The sequence below is a fragment of the Rhipicephalus sanguineus genome, chromosome 3, assembly GCF_013339695.2.
Source record: "Rhipicephalus sanguineus isolate Rsan-2018 chromosome 3, BIME_Rsan_1.4, whole genome shotgun sequence".
Taxonomy (NCBI): Eukaryota; Metazoa; Arthropoda; class Arachnida; order Ixodida; family Ixodidae; genus Rhipicephalus; species Rhipicephalus sanguineus.
Genome location: NC_051178.1, coordinates 188094493 through 188109210, shown reverse-complemented (window position 1 = coordinate 188109210; position 14718 = coordinate 188094493). Strand labels below are relative to the sequence as shown.

The 14718-nt window shown below is 48.6% G+C and overlaps 1 protein-coding gene across 1 annotated transcript in view; it reads left to right on the top strand.

The window, feature by feature from the left end:
• Positions 1–14718, top strand: part of LOC119387864 (guanine nucleotide exchange factor DBS) — a 228448-nt gene that overhangs the window by 145040 nt on the left and 68690 nt on the right. The gene's annotated exons all lie outside the window — the stretch shown is intronic.

Here is a 14718-nt window from a genome sequence, read left to right as displayed (position 1 = left end):
TTTATGTGTGTATGTGTTTGCTTTTCTTTAGTTAATTGATGCGTCGCGCACTGCCGCCGTCTCGATCTCTCAAGTTTTCGGTGTATTGATCAGCACGCGAAGGCAGCAAACTTCGGCTAACTGCCGATGCTCGAGATGAGAAGTGAAAAGAATTTAGGCATGGTTGAGGGGGAGTGGCTCTTGAGGACTTTTCGCGATCGAACAGCTTTCCTCCAATCCCGCGGTGGCGTCAATTCGCGAGCCGCACACACGCACACATGCACACACATATGCATACATACCACACGCCGCGCTTTTCGAACCGTTCCCTCGAGCACCGCCGCCGTTCACGCCTTCACTCGCTTATTACGCCGCGCGCGCCGTGCAAACACCTCCATCCAGCGGCCTTTTCCTCCTCGCCTCCTGGCGATGCTGCGGTGTTCCGCCTTCCCTCGTTTATGGGCTCTACTCATTTAGAAGCTTAGCGTGCGCGTGTGTGAGCGCTTCTAGCTCGCCCGGGGCTTGCCGTACGAGCTGTGTGCGTGTTGAAGAAGGCGCACGCGGAAATTGCTTCCGGAAGGAAGCATCTGTCCCTCCTTTGCCCCTCCTGAAGACATAGCCGCGTTTACGCAGAGGCGCTTATTCGCGTCCGGGAAATCAGGCTGGCCGAGAGAGATGATTTAAGTCGGGTATAAGTTTAGCGAGGCAGGTGAATGAAAGGAGTACGCGGCGCGTATACGGTACAGCTCGCGTTGTTTGGCGCCGCCACTCCCCCTCCACTCCTTGCTGCCACGAGCAGCTGGAAGTTCTGTGATGACGCGCGAGGCGATAATTTGGCGACGACCACTTATAATCGCCGACTATATTTAGACACCTGTCTCACTTTTTTTTTCTGCGTTTGATCTTATGGAGAGTTCGTGAACACGCCAAATCCCATATTATGCTTGTCCGAGTAAATAGACAGTTTGTTTTCGAGCTCCTCTCACGCGGTAATGTGCATATACGGTTCTCAATTCATAGGGGCGGCAGTGCTTCACGGAATGAATGAATGAATGAATGAATGAATGAATGAATGAATGAATGAATGAATGAATGAATGAATGAATGAATGAATGAACGAAAGTTCCAAACTTCAAAAGGCGGGAAGGGGACTTCCTGTAACTCCGTGAAAAACTGACGCAGTCATCGCGTGCGAATGTGGCCCCTATGCCCATTCCTGATGTGACTGCTGCTCTCCAACCACTGTGGACAAAGCTACGCGGCGCTTAGTTTCTGCGAATATAGTGGTGCGTACCTGGCTTTCACGTCTAATCCGATTCTGATTGGATAAATCGACGAGAAACTGAGATGGGTGGTGAAACTTCTCATACACGAGGGTGCTTTAAAGTTCTGATTTTGACCTCGTAAGAAAGTTAAACTTTTCTGTCGCCGTTCCTTCAGCAGCAGTTTTTGAAAGTTCGCCAATGGGAAACGTCACATTTACAGGAACGAAAAGCTCCGCGTAAGGCTTCCAACGAATAACTATCTCCCGTAATTAGATGCAGAACTCGCTGAAGAAGAGCCATATAACTCTCAGCTCTCCCGCCGTGCGCAGGTTGCATCGAATAAAGCGCTCCGTGGGCGCCGGCTTGCATTACAAAGTACCGTCGCCTACCCTTGAGTTAGCTAAGCGCAGCGCAAGTATAAAGCACAAAGAAACGAATATTAGCTAGACGCAAGCGAGCTCCCTTGGTGACTGCTCGCAACGCACAATGGCTCGTGCGCGCCGGCGTCTCTTGCGCATGCAGTCCATTGCGGTGTGAGACAAAAGAACGGAGATGCAACGGCTTGTGCTCGCGGCGCCACAACTGGCGGCCGCCGCCGCAGCTGCGGGAGTGAAGAGCCTCAACTCCTTTGTCTCACGGAGCTGGGAAACTCTCGGCTTGTTGTCCCCGCTTGCACGCACGCTAACGTGACGCTACGAAGGTGCGACGCGAAAGTTAACCGCGCCGTCATTCGCAAACTTTCGAATGAACTGCGTTCAGTTGTGGGGAAGGCGGGCGGGAACTTAGACTAGGCAAGTGTTTGAGCATGGCAATGAAGAGCTGTTTCTGTGGGGACGAAACCACGACGAGTTGAGCGATTATGACAGAACCGCTGCGCGGAAAAGTTGTTAAAATGCTCGAGTGCGTCTTCATGCTGTGGGAATTAGTGAAATGCCGAGGCAAGTTGATTCCCGATGTAAAAACCAGAGTTGGTGTGCAGAAGTAGAAAGCGATGCAGGTGGGGAGATCCTAAGGCTGCGGTGCACGCCGGATGCACTGCTGTCAGACGTCGAAGAGGATTGGTATAGACGAGTCAGCCAATTGTGTTCGCTCCCTTATGTGACGTCATGACGGAGACAAAAGTTCTTTTCAATATGAGCGTGCCTCGGGCACAGTATACTGGAGTACCGAGGCATAGAGGGAAAGTGCAGCGTAGCTTTTTGACTCATGTTGCCTTCCACCTGTAAACCACGTTGTAGAAACAATCAAGGATCTTAATATTCGCGCCAGAATTGAAAGTGAATGCCTCCGCTAAGTTTTAAATCCTTATGTCACAAAATGTTTCACTTCAAATCTGGTTCTTGATACTTCTATGCACCCCGTCCCGCCTTATGTCGATAGTTATGTGGAAAGGAAGCAAAGGAGTGACGTTGTCTATGAGACCTTTGATGCGAACTGGCATGTGTAAGAAAGCCTCCTAATCGGTCATTTTCTGAAGACGCTTGCAATAAGTGCATCGCGTGCTTAGCAGCTGTGTAAACATTATCTTGACGTTCGCATATGCAGTGTTACTGCTTTAATTATGTGACTCGGGTCTGTTGCTGTCTATTATGGAGCCTAAGAGGCTGATACGTCTCGACTTCCATTTCGGGGGTACGCTGTCATACAAACACGCACACGAACTAAGATTCCGTACGTTCCACGAGGAGAAAAACAACGCTGTATTATTCTCTAGTACACCAACTCTACATTTAGCATAGCTCGTGTGTCGTAATAGCTCGTAGTCGCATCTTTTTCGCACAACTTGCCAGTCTTACACTGAAGATGGAATGATGCTGCGTGTAAGTCTTTTATTTTCTTACGCTTTAATAAAGCGTTTAAAAAGCGAGCAAATTTACGTACGAAGGTAAGATTTACGCTTAAATCCACGTGATTTCTTTCTTTTTGCAGTGCATGAAGCACAAGCTGATTTGCTCTCCAAGTGAAGTGCTGAGATTGCACATGGAACGAAATATAGCTCAGTCGCAGTTTAGTCCAAAAGAGACGTTCTAGTCAAGTATATTTATGGCAAACTGTCTTAAAGAACATCACGAATATGATCCTAAGTATAATCGCGCAGGTCACAACAATCACATAGGCTTCTTGGTAGAGTGCACCCGGATAACGTACATTGTCTTTCAGTACATTCACTTCCTCACCCCAGCGCTAAGCACATTTAGTGGATGACATCCCTTTGTTTTCCTTTCTTTTTCTCCTCCTTTCCCTCTCTCTCTCTGGTCCTCCTTGTGGAAAAATGCTATAAATTTGATCCCATATATCACGTTGGTTTTTCTGACAGAGAAGTTACACTGCTTGTCTTCTCCTTGAAGGGTTTCGGTTGCATGAAACGTGGTTGCAGCGCTGGGGTAAATGAAGTTATGGTTACAATCTATGCTACCCTAACTTATGCATTCTTCTTCCGTAGTGCTTTAATCATGCTTCATAATGACGATATAGCCGACTATTCCAACTCGGTAGTACTTCATCACTGCCATTCACATTCAGGCTGCAATCTTGCGTTATCCAGGGGCCGAAAACCGCAGATGCTGGTGGAAGGGCTGTGTCATTCTCCTTAATACCAATTCGAATAACGCGTCCCCCATCACGCTTCACTAAGACTCCCTAAGCGTGCTTCGCTACCACGCATTCGCACTGCTTTACACACGCGTGCACGCACACACACGCGCACACACGCACACAAGTATCGCTGTTCTATAAATAGTGGTCTGCCCACAGAGCATACAAAGCGCCTCGAGGCATCATCGCTCTATTCCAGCCTGGCGGCTCTTTTAGCACACGCGGTGGCTTACAATGGAAGCGGCTAAGGGCGTCGTAAGGTTACGGAGCGAGAGAGCGCGAATGCAGCGTAGTATAGTAGCATATATACGGGCTCTCTGGCGAGGTCCAGTTGCCGGCGCAGCGCTGCTACTCGCACGGACCCCCGTATTTTGGCAACGCAGCGGTAGAGACGATATGTGTGTGCGCAGCGCGAGGCTGTGCCCGGACGTCCTTTCTGCGGCGACGAGCCTCCACTTGCGGAAGTTCTGCGGGGGGCGCCTCCGCGTGGACGGATGGCTCCACTGTTTGTACGGCGGTTACATAGCGGCAGCAAAGGCAGCTCTGCTGGTCGCCTTTGTTTCTGCGTGGATGGCTGCTTGGTGTCTCTCTGCTCTATGTGGATACAGCGCAGCCGCAGTATAAGGCTGGCCGGAATGAGGGGGAAGGGTCGTCGGAGAGGTCGGCTCTCTTTGGCATCTGGAACAATGGGAGCGCCGGACGGACGTCTCACCCCCTCGTTAGCGCGCAGGGCTAACAGCATGGCTTCTGTATACGTTTGCGTGCGATTTTTCCTTATACGTGCTTGCGTATTTATGTGCGTGTGTCGGTCTATTCGCGCGTACGTTCGTGGTTGCGCTTGGGCCGTGTGTTGTAGGGAGGAAAGGCCGGGCGAGGAGGTGCAGTGGTGCCAACAGCGATCGCTTGCAGCAGATGAGTGGTTTCCGCGTTGGCTTCCGGAGCCAAAAATTAGCTCTCCTCTTTTCTGTCATTGTCATGCTCCATTGAAGCGTCGCGTCATTGATTGAGCATGCTGAGTGCGGGAAGTGTCTAGTTGCGAGCTTGAATTGTATATATGGCAGAGAGGAGAGTGAAACCAATGCCCACGTCATATTACGCAACCTCGCGACCGGCGGTACCGGCGCTAAAACAGTCGTCAGTGCAGCTCTGTTCAAGCGCTTTATAAAAACGCGCCGCCATGACATTAGAGGATATACGCCTGTGGATGTTTCTGTGTGACAAGAAAAATTACGTCGTTTCATTTTGCGCAGTGTTGAACAGAAAATACTATAGCGCTTTATGTTTCAGCTAATTGTAAATACAAACCTTCCAACGTTCCTCACGCGATACGTATTCTATGAGGACGTTAAAAAAAAAAAAACTGCCCCTTTTTTCTATTTTTCACAGCACAGCTCCGAAACAGTGTTATCAAATGAAAAAGAATAAGTAATACTTGATCTCTAGGTGTCTCCGTTCTCAATAAACGTTCGTTAGACGCGATGCTCGGCACTCCGAACATTGCAGGTTTGAGACAGTTGCTATGCTTTCTGTGCACTAAATGCGTTATTCGAAAGCTTAGGCAACGTTTTCGATTTCCATCGCGTTTATTGATCACACTTGGCCGATACTGTTGGCCAATCAGCGCCTTTTTTAAGCAGTGTACTAATAGCAAGCGTGAGTTTGAAAGAGGCAAGTTGCGAAAACTCAGCTGCGGAAAGGTCATGGTTAGGAAATCGGAGCGGATCGAAACGGTCTGCAATCCGTGCATCTCTTCGATTGGGTTGGTTCGATTGGTCTTGTCGATTTGGAGTTCAAACCGATACAGGTGTCCGCATTAACGGCGTTGACTGCAATATAACTACTTCGTAAAAGCTCCGGCATAGGTATACTGCGTCGTAAACTCCGGGTTTTAATCCTTGGTGAGACGGCAGCGCGTTCTTTTTGAGGCTTTTGATAAGGACACGTGTTATGATTACGATGCTATGAATACTCAAGGACATAATTCATGTGGACGTGTCAACTATGGTGGCAAAACAAAGGCTTGCGTTTCCAATTCGAACGTGCGAAGATCGTGAGGACGATTGGGCCGAACTGCGAATGAAAGTGAACAGCTAAGTCTCAAAGGGTCGCGGGATCGAATCGCGGCAGTGGCGGCCGCATTCCCATGGAGGCAATATTCTAGAGGCCCGTGGGCATAGATTTAGATGCACTTCAAAGAATCCCAAGTGGTCGAAACTTCCGGAGCCCTCCACTACGGCGTCTCTTTTGGGACGTAAAACAAAATAAAACAATGCAAAAAAGAAGTTATGTGGCAACATTATGGCGGCAGAGTTTGCAGAACCACGTGGCTGTATACTTTAAACAAGCAGGGCGAAGCGCTGCGTGTGAACAGTCCGGACGAGAGCAACTTTCCCGACTTCCTTCCTCTCGTTTTGCAAGCGCACCGGCGCATGCAAAATCAGCCACACACACAAGAAAAAAAAAAAAAAAAGGAACGGCTGCATTGGCTGAGCACGCAGAGCGAGCTTTGTAGCGACCGCGTTTTGTGCCACGCGTATATATGCCGATATTGCGGGGCTTCCTTCCTGTGCCAGCAAAACAATAACCGCGGCTGCTCGATCGCCGCCGTAATACGGGCACGCCGCGTTCCGGGGCTCCGGTGGGGGGTGGGGGCTCCTGGTATTGGCACGGGGCGGCAGGTCGATGCTAATCGTCTCTTTCCTCCCGCGCACCCAGTCCGTTTGCGAGTGTTTTTCTATACGCGCGTGCTTATGTGGCGATGGCGACGATTGCCGCAGCTCTGGTTTGCGGTGCTGTGCGCAGTATCTATAGGTCGATGACGGCCGCCTATAATCGGCGTCGGTGACGGTGCCTTCACCTATGCGTGATGCGCGTACGTGGCGAAGCAGCGGGTTCACTATGCCCTATAAACGTTTCTTGTTGAGATAGTTATGTCGCGTTATTAAATATGGAGGCTGAATTGGCGCACTTACTCCTAATTTATAGAACAGACAAGAGCGGCTTGCATGACGTGTTGAAGCCACGTTGAAGATGACTCAGTTCGCTTACTGAGGAACACAAAACGATGGGCCCAACTGTAGAAAAAAAAAAATTCCTTGGCTAGCAGGTGGGACAGCCATAGGTACTTGTTTTCTTTGCGTCTTTTTTGTGTGTACAGTGTACATGTACACCCCGTGCTGGAATAATAGCAGGATTGAGTGCATAAACCACTTTCGCAATCAAACAAGCTGGCGACGTTTAGTGAAGCATAGCACTTAGTTGCAGTAACAATTTATATACCCCTTTTTTCTACATCTAAATCGAATGTTCCAGCTTTAGAGAAAAAAAAATATCTAAATTGTTTTTTTTTAAATTGGGCTTGTAACAGACCAGAAACCGTTCCTGCATTGTCCCATATCATCACAGCTTGGTCTGAAGACTTGAAGTCGCGCTTCAACTAACTAAATAATAATAAAAGCTGTTTTACCGTTGCTTTCTCTTTTCCTGAGCTTGCATGTAACCATCGCTGAACAACAAATTTCGAGATTGAAAAGAAGTTGAAGGCGTCTTTGGTAATGCTCGTATACGGCCTTAAGTTTGTTTCACTTTGTCATTAGGAAGGATCGATCTATGTCTAATGCACCAGGTCGATCTCCGAGGTTAAGTATACACTATCTATACATCATGATACACCTATCGATATCGGTGCCTGTGCGAGCTGACGAAGACGATGCTCACGAAGTGGCGCTTGGTTCGTAGCTCCGTAGCGTTGCGTACTGCGTAAAGACCCCAAACAGTGGCGACAATCGTAAGTGGCTAAGTTGTTTTTGTGTTGAAACCTCGGGATTCAGTCGGGATATTTTACGCCTCAAATGAGGCGTAAAATATCCCGACTGAAGTTCCTCCATTCTTTGTTAAATCGTAAATTTTTATGAATCCCAGTCCTTACATAACCCTTTCTGAGACTAGGAAAACCCGTCATTCCCATTCCCTCACACTCTCCCCTTATGTTGCCAGATCTAAACTCTTTAAATATTCTTTTTTTTTCCGCGCACCATAGAAGAATGGAACCTGATACTTTTTGATCATCTGGACTCGACTGAATCAATACAGAATTACTTCCTCACTATTTCCTAATTATTTTTTATTTAGAGTTGTTTTTATCTTTACCTGACTTGTTTATGATACTAAATTGTGCATTGTACGTGTATTTATGTTGTACCCTGCCCCTCCTGCATTGGCCACATGGCCTGCAGTATTTTGTAAATAAAATTAAAAAAATTAAAAAAAATCAATCGGCATGTGTTGCAACAGCGATGCAATGAATGGAAGCACAATATGAGGCGAATATGTAGCACAATCGCTTTGTATACCCTGTTCGGGTCAAACGTACAGCGTTTTCTTGTCGCCGTGCGCCTGCGTTCCGGTCGCATGGGCCATAAAGGACGTTTTATACGCTTCGTTATGCACCCCGAATGGCACAGGTCATCGTATAATTCAGCAGCGTTTGACCTGTCCTCTTAAGGTAATTTCAGTGGGTGTTTCAACGATTTGTGAGAACACGTCCGATTGTTCTATAGCGTCGTCGGCGGCTGGGTGCACTTTGTCGTCTTAACGTTCACTTTTTCTATCGCCTTATATTGTTTTCAAGTGAGTACATCGTACTCATTACACTCATCTTTATTTAAAGTGCGAACTACATACATACATTTTAAAACCGCCTTAGTTTAATACTCTTAATTATGGCGGCCTGGTACCCAATAGCTGACGATGGCCAATAAAGTTTATTTCACGTTATTTCCGTGCCACTTGTTGCAGCTGCCATCATTCCTGCGTGCCGCGAAAAGCCACCAACACGAAAAGCATGCCCTCTTCAGTTATTCAGTACTACCATTAGGACTCAAAAATTTTAATGTCCCGTTCTGATCATATATACAGTGTTCTACACATTCTCACTAATTCCAGGCAAACAGTGCTTACGGCCGCCGCAGGCTTGCACTATAGCATCCAAGAGATTTGTTGTAGCCAGCGTTCTCATAATAACCGGTTGGGGCTAATGAGCTACTCACACCGGGAAACCTTTACGCTGGTTTTGCATGCGAGCTCGTTTAGTACTTCTGAAAATCGAGGCCACAGCAGAAGACTATACGCATGACAAAAAGGGCAAGCGGGCCTATTGCTGCTGCTGCTGCTGCTTCTGCTACATAGCTGCGGAGTGACCCGCAACCGCTGTAATTCAGGAAACGCCTGGGCGACAGCGGCGGCAGGCAAAAAGAGGGGAAGGGGGATTTTGAGAGCGGCGCTGGCCGACACTGCGTGCGCACACCACGAGAACTGAGGCCGTGGGCGAGGCCGTTCTGTATTTTGGGCCCCAGTGAGCGGCTGAAAGAGAAGAGAAAGGCGCTCGTATATGGACTGCGATAATGGCAAAAAAAAAAAAAAAACGCTTACTCCAGTGAATTAGCCGTGTGTATTTGTTGTAACTTATTCGCGTAACGCTCGAGCGAAAGTGGCTATACGGCCTTCCCTGTCGTGTCTTGGTGTATAGGTGCTTTTTAAACAACCAAGGGAGGTATATAGGCAGGTTACTCTGTAGTTAGAGCTAGGTTTAGCTTCGTGGTCTCAAGCTTTTACTGTTCTCTTTATTTCTGCTGCATTTCTTTCTTGCCGGGACTTTAAATACGGAAATGTTTTAATTCTGCCAGGGCGCGGATGGCAAACGCACGTTATGACTGGAAGAACACGCTGGTGGGCTGGTTGGTACATGTCTTGATATATACTAAGTACGTGCAGCGCAAGGAAAACGAATGCGGAGGGATGAAAGAACGGAATTTGAGAGCTCGTTTTTCTTAACTTGTCTTCACATTTATATCATAATTTCTACAACACCGTTAAAAGACTACAAATAATGTCCCCTGTACCCCCCTTGGCTTCATTACCTGTTGGTTGTCGCTAAGGTTGTGCCTAGACGAAGGGAATTGGCTTGTATATAAACCGCCAGTCTATGTCGTTTATGTGTCTTTCTTTTGCCTTTGTTTCTTTGCGCTGGACATAATTAGCACGTTATGACGCCGAGTAAATGAGTACGGAGCATTTGAATCGCACAGAAAGGTCCGCCCCGCTCTGTCCGGTATATAGTAGTGGCGGCGGCGAAGAGTCCGATGCGCAACCCGGCGCTGGCCGATCCATAATGGTCAGGGTCATTCCGAGCGTGCCCCGCGTGCAGGGAAGGCCGAGACACCAGTTCAAAAAATAGTTCTTCGGCTGATGCCGCCCACGCGTGCATTTTCTCTCTTCCACTTTCGATGTGCCTCTCTCCCAATCGCTCGCCGCGGCGGCGGTGGTGGTGCGATGAATCGCGGCCTGCCGCTGTTTTCCGAACGCCAGCCTTCTCTCGCTCCTGAACTCTCTGCCCCGTTTTGACCGCATCGTGTAATTTTCAGGGGAGGCGGCGATTTAGAAGAGGAATTTCTTTCTATCCGGTCGCTGTAACATTGAAAGAGAACCATCCCCATTGAATGACTGTTGCCGTCCGCTCGAACTTGCCTTACGGACGAGCGGCGCCCCCCCCATTTACCTATAAAATGTAGGTGTGGACTGGCAATGAATAAATCCGTGCGCGTTGCGGAACTTGAGAAAAACTGAACGACAGTGTGTATACGGGGAAGGTTGTTTATCTGGCGTTTGGGGCGGAATGTGTGGTGATTCCGTAAACATGGGCATAATATATGTGCGCTGATTGTGTCCGCTGTTCTGATTACAAACGATTGAGTTGACAGAGGGGACACGTCTCTGCGCGTCTTTCTCAGCCTGATCCTATTGAAATTGTAGCCTTACGAGGCAACGTTCGAAGAAGTATTTGAAGGCATCAATGCAGAGAAATAGCGAACCTTCGTTTTATACGCCAGGTTAAAATGAAGCAAAGTGCCATTTGATTTAAATTGTGGCATTTTATTTTATCAAGTGACAGTGAAAAGAACTTTTATCGAAACGTCCTGGGGAAAATGATTAAGGTTAGCCGGCGGCTCCCCAATCAAGTTCAAGTTCCCCTATTTTGTTTTCTCTCTCACGCTTGAAAGCAAATAATTAATAAATCGAAAACTGGGGTTCAAGTACTTCTTAAAACATTGACGCTTTTAGGGGAAGTGTCGTGCCGTTTTTGTCTTCCCACTCTGCGCCATTAGTTACATAACTTTTGAAATTAGAAAATGATCGTTGCTTTTCTTTGTTTGGCTGTGCGGTGACACCATCATTCACAAGCGCATTCGGCATTATCCGTCGTCGCTCTATTTTGATAGCGATGGGCCTTCAATACTGAAATTAGTGAGGAGAGCCTTGGGGCTTGTTTGCATATGCACATTAAGCTACCCATTCTCATTCGCATGTTATCTACTGTCGTGTGGATGTCGCGGAGAATGTTAGGCACACATCGGTACCCGTGGTTTAGTTTCGAAAGAAACATTCTTAATCAAGTTGCGACAGAATCTCGTAAGAGCTCGTGCGTAAAATCCTCCTCACTTGGATGCTTCTCACCGTATACGATTTTGTTCTTTCTCCCAGTGCTCAAGCTGATTCTCCACTGGAAGCTTGTTATCTTATTGCAGGATGTTTTCTTATTTATTTTATACTGTGTGTTCCTGTACTAGGCAGCACCACAGCAGAGCAATCATTTTTCTTTTTTTTTTTTGCCTGCACTCACGAGCTTTCAACACGCGTGTGTCCTCTCGTAGCCCCAACTGCACGCACGTCACAGCCTTGAAATTTTCCTTCTCGCCACATGCTCGCATATACCGCCTGGGCGAAAAAAAAAACAACCCTGTGACACCCTTTTTGCTACAACGACCGCGCCGAGCTCACCCAGCAGCAGCCGCAGCAGCGCTTCACCGTCTTACATAGGATTCAGCGCGATGCCCCACGCAAAATCGCGCTACAGAGGGGAAGTACAAAAAATTGTGTCGTGTACACGTGACCTATAGCAGCCGCTGCCCGCAGTCTTCCGTGCAGCGGCACATATTGATTCGGCCTCGCTCACGCGTGCAAAACTTCGTTGTTTAAGCGCGTGTAGAACGCCGTCCATATGCGCACACGATCTGGCGGCGTATGCGACTGGGTCATTCCGACGTCGCCCGTTCGAGTTCGGTGATCGGGGCGACCTCGCGGGTCTCCTCGGTCCATCGACGTTGCCGGGTGCGTCGTCCATTTCTATACGGCGCCTTCCGGAGCTACCGCGACCACCACAATGGTGCAAGTGCGAGCCGCATCTCCCGCTGAGGAAGAGAACGATAAAGAGAGAGAGAGAGAGCGGGAAAAGAACATAACCGCCGAATGCGTGCCACCGCCGAGAATGGACGGAATCGCGCGCGCCCAGTGCGTTCCCTATAGCGGGAATTCCATTTGGGCTCCGTGCCGTGCGGTCGTGTCTGCCCGCTATCTGTGCGCGTGCGTGTGTGGGCTCGCGCACGGGTGCGGCGTGCGCGTAGTACATACATCGGGATCGGGGCCGCGTCTGCCGCAGCACCATGTCCTCGAGAGAAGCGAAAAGAGGGAGGGGTATATAGTATTGTGTACCGAGTTACAAAACGCGCAGGCGCTCGTCGTATATTGGTGTAGTGAAGCGTGCCAGCGGGGTTCTCCTCTTCGCGTGGTCGTCGAGATGAGGGAGGTATTGTGTAACGTTTCGTCGGCGGAAATGTGAGCGGTGGCGGCCTCTTCCGCGTCTTCTTTTTCCTTCCTTCCTTCAGGCTGTTTGTGCATGCTTATACTTGAAGTGGCGCGCCGTGCCCGAGATGCTTCCGCGCACAACTTCGGAGGTCGACGTGGCGGCTCGTCGAAGGAAGCGCGGCTGTTGAACGTCTTCGAGGCGGGAGGGGTTTACGAGATATGTTCATTTTTTGCCTAGTTGGAAAAAGGGCGTTGACTCCTGCCGACGACTCCGGAGCAGGAGTGCGCGAAGCAAGTATGCGTAAAGTGCAGTACCTTTACGAAGAAATCTAATTTCGTAGAACTGAATGAAAAACAGAGGTATATTTCAGTGCGCCTTCAGAGAGGGAGAAATAAAAAAAAGGAAACGAAGCCCAAGCATAGCTAGAATTTTTAGCGCATAAACGAAAAAAAACATGTTCCCGCAATCTAATGGTCTATTACTACAATGAGAGAGATAGAGAGATAGTTAGAATTGAACCTTAATTCCCAGACCAGACTGTTTATGCCCGGAGGTGTTCGGCCACCTCAGTCCAAGTAGCGTGAGCTCGAGCTTGTAGCCTAGCCCCGTTCACCAGCTGTGGCTGGTCCTGAGGATTTGGGATTGTCAGCTGTGTCAGCCTCTTTTGGTGAGTGGATAGGCCTCGTTCGTGGATTCTTGTTACACGCTGAGACCATGTGGTAGAGTGTGTGAACATACTGAAGGGACTGCAAATTTTGCAAGTTATTACAATGAAAATTAATTTTGGTTAAGGACTAAAAGTCAGCGCCGTGTATGTGTCCTCTTCTCGTCCCGTGTTTAGCGCCGTTTTTATTCTTCGTTTACCATGCAGCCCCAACCAGCCCAATCAAGCACATTGTTGGAGTAAATCTAGATAATACTAAAGTAAGTTTAATATAAGAAAATGGCAAAAGAAAGGACGAAGGTACAACTCGCCCCATGGCAGTGGGTGTATGATGGGAAAGGGGAAAGATGGCGATAATTAGCATTAAGAACAATTTTTATGGCCAATTATCATCGGAGACAAAAATACGCAAGCACTGCCACATGTTAAACCCCGTCGAGGAAATTGAGATTTCCAAGCAAGTGGCGGCAATGAACAATGAGAACTCCTGAAAGGCCAGTGGTGGTCAATGCGGAGTAGCGGGATGTTGCAATCTACAGACACGCTTTTTGTGCTCGATAGCATTGGCACGTGTCACTCCGACGAAGTATAGTAGATTAGTTCGCTCTCGCAGGGCCTGTGCGATGTCATTGTTTCCAACATGAACCATGTAGCTTCGCTACATGGTTCATGCGTCACATGCATGTGCATCTCGAAACTTCGTATACTGCTGATTTTCACTGGCTTCACTACGTCGCATTAAACATAGTGAACAAAATGTCGCGTTGCCGACTGAAGCAATTATGAAGGCGCAAGAAATTGCCGCCTTTCAGCTGTTTAAGGAAATAGTTTTTTCGAAATTTCCGATGATAAAGCGGTTCAACAGCGCAACATGAACATCCGAAGACCGCATACACGAAGGTTAGCGAAAATCGCTGTACAATCTGAATAACACTTGTCTAGAGTGGCCAGTCGGCCGCGTCGGCCGCGTCAGCCGCCGTACCTTTTTTTTTTTTTTAGGGGCGCAGCTCCTCTTAGTCTAACCTTGTCACGTCTCCGTTGTCCGGCGTAAACGGATCTCCCGTATGATGCAATAGATGGCGCTGTCTCATAGAAGTACATACAAACTGCAGTTCAGGGACGATATTCTAGATGGCGCTGTACACAATCTGTGTCGTCATCACCATTTCTCGTCTCATTTCCTAGATGGCGTTGGTCCAATAGAATTATGTGCAATATTGCGCTTGTGTGAATCGACACTAGATGGCGCTGGAGGTGCCGCTGCTCTCCGATTGGCTGCTGCGCGGGCTGCGCGGGGATGCGCAGGGAGCGAGCGCCTCTCTCATTCTCCTGGATCGCCGCCGTACGTGTCGGATCGTTGAAGCATGGACGATGCGCAGCGGCGGGCGCTCGCTTGGCGGTAGCCAGGCGGATTCCGTGACGGTGCGCGCCAAGGACGCCGCTGCGAAACGGGCTCAGCGAGAAGCGAATCCCGAGACCATGATTGCTTCAGGAGCTTCGCCCAAGCTCTTCATCATTCACCCGTGGATATGCTGTAATTTTTTTTTTTTTTTTTGCAAAAATATGCAGAGACC